This window comes from Lepus europaeus, chromosome 18 (assembly GCF_033115175.1).
Source record: "Lepus europaeus isolate LE1 chromosome 18, mLepTim1.pri, whole genome shotgun sequence".
In the NCBI taxonomy this organism is placed as follows: domain Eukaryota; kingdom Metazoa; phylum Chordata; class Mammalia; order Lagomorpha; family Leporidae; genus Lepus; species Lepus europaeus.
The window spans coordinates 74,656,183-74,662,619 of NC_084844.1; the positions used below are offsets into that span (position 1 = coordinate 74,656,183).

At 46.0% G+C, this 6,437-nt stretch overlaps 1 pseudogene; it reads right to left on the reverse strand.

Moving 5' to 3' along the window:
- Window positions 1-394: 394 nt before the first annotated feature.
- On the reverse strand, window positions 395-1,596 carry LOC133747034 (pyruvate dehydrogenase E1 component subunit alpha, somatic form, mitochondrial-like; annotated as a pseudogene).
- Between the last annotated feature and the right edge of the window lie 4,841 nt (window positions 1,597-6,437).

The following is a 6,437-nucleotide window of genomic DNA, read 5'->3' on the forward strand; positions in this document are numbered from 1 at the left end:
GAGGTACAACCAGAGAGATGGAGAGGGAGAGACAGAGACAGAGGTCAGAGGACAGAGACAGATGTTCATTCCCCAGATGGCTGCAATGGCTGGAGCTGGGCTGATCCAAAGCCAGGAGCCAGGAGCCAGGAGCTTCTCCTGGGTCTCCCATGTGGGTGCAGGGGCCCAAGCTCTTGGGCCATCTTCCACTGCTTTCCAAGGCCATATCAGAGAGTCCACTAAGCCACAGCGCTGGCCCCTCAGTTTCATCTTTTAATGGAACATTGTACAAACTGCATGCAAGAACTCTCCTTTCAATTTAACTTACATATCATTTAGTCTTACTGAAAGTTTACAAGACTTTCATTTCCAGGGTTTTATTCTTCCTTAATGCTGAGAACAGACTTCCATTCAGTTACCGATGAGACAACCATCCATCCAATACCTGTGGTCTCTCATTAACTGACTTAAACTTGATCACTGATTGGTACCGCGAACTTCAAAAGGGGGATCGCTGCTGTAGATGTGGTAACCGAGTTCCTCCAAAGGCAGCTCAGGGTCAGCTGTGGCAAACTGGGCAGCATCCTCAATCTCCTTCCTCACTTCAGCATCAATTTCCTTTAATTCTTCAACACCAGCAAGATTGCTGTTCACCATCCTATCCTTGAGAAGCATGATGGGGTCCCTCTTACTTCTGACTTCCTGAATCTCTTCTCAGGTGTGGTAACTGACTCCAGGGTCACTCATGCTGTGCCCATGGTAATGGTAAGTCTACAGCTCCATCAGGATGGGTCCCTTCCCAGATCTACAATAGGCAGCTGCAAACCTTGTTGCCTCTCAGACACAGAGGATATCCATTTCGTCTACCTTCAGTCCAGGAATAAAGTCACCTCTCTTGTAGTAATCAGTGCTGGCCGCGGCCCTCTCAACCAATGTTCCCATTCCATAGCGGTTATTCTCACAGATGAAAATGCAAGGAATTTCCACAAGGCTGCCATATTGTAAGATTCAAATATCTGACCCTGGTTAGCAGCACCATCACCATACACAGTCAAACAGATCTCATCTTTCCTGTTGTACTTACACCCAGGGCAATCCCAGCTCCCAGGGGCACCTGAGCACCCATGATGCCATTGCCCACGTAGAAGTTCTTGGCATACATATGCATTGATCCTCCTTTCCCTTAGCACAACCTCCTCTTCGCCCCATAAGCTCTGCGAGAATCTCACAGACAGAAAGGCCCCAAGTGAAGGTAAAGCCGTGAGCCCAATGGGCCATGATGAGATGGTCAGTGGGATTTATGCCGGCCACCAGGCCCACACAACAGGCTTCCTGACCATCACAGAAGTGACAGAAACCATGGATAACCTTCTGCTTATATAGCTGATCTGCCTTTAACTCCATTCGGCGCACAGTCTGCATCACCCTTTAACATTGGAGCCCATTCTCCCTGGTGATCACTGTCATGACAGAAGGGCTCTCTTCTAGCTGGTGAAGGTCACATTTCTTAATCTCGAATGTAGCATCATTTGCAAAGTTGCAGGATGCCACCAGCACTCTCCTTGCAGACTTCTGGGCAGTGCCAGGCAATATGTGGGAGACAGCGGCCAGCATCTTCCTCAGGGAGTGCAAGAAGCAGCAGCCATGGCAACTTCCAAACTGCCCCAGGGGAAATGCTCAGCAGTCCTGAAGTCTCCTTCAGGTGCCCCAGCTGTAACTGCTTTTATGAGGAAGTTATTACAATCACCTGCTGTACCTGGTATTCTCTGCACAAGAAAAGAGAAGCAACCGGAACAGGCCAGAAACCAACTGTTAATTTATACCTCATATTTATTTATGGCCCTTTAACTTACAGGACTAATAATACAGAGAGTTTGAGATATTTCACCATGCAAGTGTTTCTTATACAGAAAAAGAAACAAAACTTCATGATTGTCCATTTTGGGTTTCAAAAGAAAATCTAGATTTTTCTTTTTTAATTTTGGTTTGAAAGGCAGACCAACAGAGATCTTCCATCTGTTGACTCACTCCCCAAATGCTGGGGCTGGGCTAAGCTGAAGTCAGGACCTGGTAGTTCAATTTGGATCTCCCACATGGGAGGCAGGAACCCACATACTTAAGCCGTCACTGCCATCTCTGAGATACAGATTAATAAAAAGCTGGAATCAGAAGCAGAGTTGGGGCTTGAATGCAGGCATTGTAAGCAACATCTTAACAACTATTCTAAACTGTCTTCCCAAGAGGACTTAGTAAAGAGGGAACTATTAGATTTAAGGAAGCCCTGCTGGCTTTGAAGTACAGCATTGTCCATGCTACAAATTAATCTTAGGTATAACCACAGAAGTATACAACGTAGTATTTCATTTTTTTTATTTTATTTTCCCCTATTCTTTTTAAAAAAAGATTTATTTTTATTTATTTGAAAGAGTTACAGAGAGAGGAAGAGAAAGAGTGAGAGGTCTTCCATCCACTGATTCGCTCCCCAGATGGCCACAATGGCCAAAGTTGTGATGATCCAAAACCAGGAGCAAGGAGCTTCTTCCAGGTCTCCCACATGGGTGCAGTGGCCCAAGGACTTGGGCCATCTCCTACTGCTTTTCCAGGCCATAGCAGAGAGCTGGATCAGAAGAGGAGCAGCCAGGACTAGAACCAGAGCCCATATGGAATAATGGAACTTCAGGCCAGGGCTTTAACCCGCTGCACCACAACAGTATTTCTAATAGAAGAGTTGGTTAAGTCATTAACTCCTCTAAAATACAAGCCAAGTATTAGTTTTTAAACTCTGATTCATTCATGAGAAAAATAAAAGGTTAATTTTCTCTCTTTGCTTCTGGATATGTAAATTACATTCTAATAAATTAATCATGACTTTTACATCTCAGATCCTATTATGAGTAAGTACAGAATATTGTGGGGTCATATGCTCATTCTATCAAAGGAACATTTCTCCAATTAAAGACAAAATTATGGGCAGGTATTTAACCAACAATTAAGATGCCCAAGTCCTGGCACCAGCACTGCAGGCCAGATGCCAGTCCAGGTGGCGCTGCTGCCTGTAGTGCTTGCATCCCCTATGGGCACTGGTTCGAGTCCCTGCTGCTCCACTTCAGATCCAGCTCCTTGCTAAGTCCTGGGAAAGCAGTAGAAAATGGCCCATGTGCTAGGGCCCCTGCACCTGCATGGCAGGCCTCAAAGAAGCTCCTGGCTCCTGGCTTCGGATGGGTCCAGCTACAGCCATTGTAGCCAACTGGAAAGTGAATTGGCATATGGAAGACTTCTCTTTCTCTGTGTAACTCTGCCTTTCAAATAAATAAATCTTAAAAAAAGACATCCAAGTCCTACATCAGAGTACTGGGGTTCAGTGCCTAGCTCTGGTTCCTAACTCCAGCTTCCTGCTAATACTGATTCCATAAGGCAGCACTGATGGTCCAAGTATTCAGGTTTCTGCCCACACATGGGAGATTAAGATTGAGTTCACACTTCTGGCTTCAGCCTGAACCAGTTCTGGCTGTTGCAGGCATTTTGGGGAGTAAAGCAGAGAATCAGAGTGCATTCTCATTCTCTCTCCCTCTGCCTCCCAATTAAGTAAAAAAATTAAAGAAACTCAAACTGGACTAAAAGTAATAATAAAGGTAAGTGTCACACTTCTTCCATATGACCAACCACTAGGTACTAAGAGTTTTCATTTTTTCCACTCATCACATCCTTTGCCCATGGCATTTAATTTCCTAGGTTTTAATTTTTTCCCCTTTGTAAAAAGTAACCACTTGGTGTCAGTGCTGTGGCATGAGTTAAGACACTGCCTGCAATGCTGGCATCCCATATGGGCATTGGATGAGTCCCGGCTGCTCCCCTTCCAATCAGGCTCCCTGCTAATGGTCCCAGAAAAGCAATAGAAGATAACTGGGGCCCTGCCACCCACATGGGACACCCAGATGAAGTTCCTGTCTTCAGTCTGGCCCAGCCCAGGCCACTGCAGCCACCTGAGGAGTAAACCAGCAGATAGATAATCTGTCTCTCCCACTCTGCAACTCTTTCTAATAAATACGTACATGAATCTTCATTTAAAAAATAAAAGTAAAAAGCACTTAAACCTTCATAGGTATCCAAGAAACAGGCTTACAGCACTGATAAATTTAGGACCTAAAGCATCTTACTGATTGAAAAAACCAAAGCAAAGAGCAATATACAGAATGATACTGTGTGACTTTTTAAAAGCATATATTTTGGTCCCTAAATTTCTAAAGCATGAGCATGATTATTACATAAATATATTTATATTTATTTTTTATTATTTTTTTGACAGGCAGACTGGACAGTGAGAGAGAGAGACAGAAAGGTTTTCCTTTTTCTGTTGGTTCACCCCCCAATGGCTGCTGTGGTCGGCACACCACTCTTTAAGATTTATTTTACTTATTTGAGAAAGGTCTTCCATCTGCTGGTTCACTCCCCAATTACTGCAAACCTGGGGCTGGGCCAGGACAAAGCCAGGAGTCAGGGGCCAGTGCTGTGGTACAGTGGGTTAATGTCCTGGTCTGAAGCACTGGCATCCCATAAGGGTGCCAGTTCAAGACTGGCTGCTCTACTTCTGATCCAGCTCTCTGCTATGGCCTGGGAAAGCAGTAGGAGATGGCCCAAGTCCTTGGGCCCCTGCACCCATGTGGGAGACCTGGAAGAAGCTCCTGGCTCCTGGCTTTGGATTGGTGCAGCTCTGGCCATTGCAGCCAGTTGGGGAGTGAACCCTTGGATAGAAGACCTCTCTCTCTCTCTGTGTAACTCTGACTTTCAAATAAATAAAACAAATTTTTTAAAGCCAGGAGTCAGGGAAACTTCTTCCAGGTCTCTTGCTTGGGTTCAGGGCCCAAGCACTTGTGCCACATTCTGCTGCTTTCCCAGGCACATTAGCATGTATCTGGATTAGAAGAACAGCCAACTGGTGCCCATATCAGATGCTGGTGCTGCAGGTGTTGGTATAACCCATTTTCCACAGTGCTGACACCATTACTATTTTTAATTTCTAGTAATTAACAGGGAAGAAAGAAGTATGGCAGAATACCTTTTTTTAAAAAATATTTTATTTGGCTGGCGCCATGGCTCAGTAGGCTAATCCTCCGCCTTGCGGCGCCAGCACACCAGGTTCTAGTCTCGGTCGGGGCACCGATCCTGTCCCGGTTGCCCCTCTTCCAGGCCAGCTCTCTGCTGTGGCCCGGGGAGGCAGTGGAGGATGGCCCAAGTGCTTGGGCCCTGCACCCTATGGGAGACCAGGAGAAGCACCTGGCTCCTGTCATCGGAACAGCGCAGTGCGCTGGCCGCAGCGCGCCTACCGCAGCGGCCACTGGAGGGTGAACCAACGGCAAAAGGAAGACCTTTCCCTCTGTCTCTCTCTCTCACTGTCCACTCTGCCTGTCAAAAATTAAAAAAAATATTTTATTTATTTGAGAAAGTTATAGGGAGAGGTAGAAAGAGAGAGAGAGGTAGAGAGAGAATCTTCTGTCTGTTCACTCCCCAAATGGCTACAATGGCTAGAGCTGAGCTGATCTGAAGCCAGGAGCCAGGAGCTTCTTCTGGGCCTCCCAAATGAGTGAAAGGGCCCAAAGACTTGGGCCATCCTCTGCTGCTTTCCCAGGTGCATTAGCAGGGAGCTGGATCAGTAGTAGAGCAGCTGGGACTCTAACCAGCACTCATATGGGATGCCTGTATTTCAGGCCAGGCCTTTAACCTGCTGCGCCACAGTGCCAGCTCCAGCAGGTAACCTTTTGCTCTCAATAATCTCTTCTTGGTATTGGCAGCAGTTTGTAATTTTTTGCTTGTTTGCCTTCTTCTTAATCTATATTTTTAAAAAATTACAAAAAGTGCCAGCACCCTGAGAACCTCCAACACAAGGGCATACAATCAGATGTTTGTCCAGAAAAGGGTGGTGTAGATGCAACATGGAAAATGCAAGGTGAGTTGATCCATCTTTCTCAGGCTGTGGTTTCCCTTGGCAACTTTTACAACTAACTACCTTATTTGTTCCTCTTCCACAGAGTGGAAAACATGTGAAGTCATCCTATTTAGCCAAAAGCTAGGGGCAGCACTTAAATATGTCATCAGCTCAGGGCAGCATTGTGCACAAAAGGGTAAGCTGCCAACTGCAACAGCAGCATGCCTTATGGCACTGCTTTGAGACTCACCTCCTTCACTTCTCATCCAGCTCTTTGCTTGGGAAAGCAGCAAAGATTGCCCAAGTGTTTGGGTTCCTGCACCCACATGGGAGACTGGGACAGAGTTCCAGGGTCCTGGCTTCGGCTGGGCTCAGCCCCAGCTATTGTGGCCATCTGGAAGTGAGCCAGCAGATGGAAGATAGAGATCTCTCTCTCTCTTCCTTTTACCTAAACATACATTACATAAATAAATGAAAATGCATCAATATAACAGCTTTTTGAGGAAAAGTCTTCTGATTATTGCAGGTATTGTCT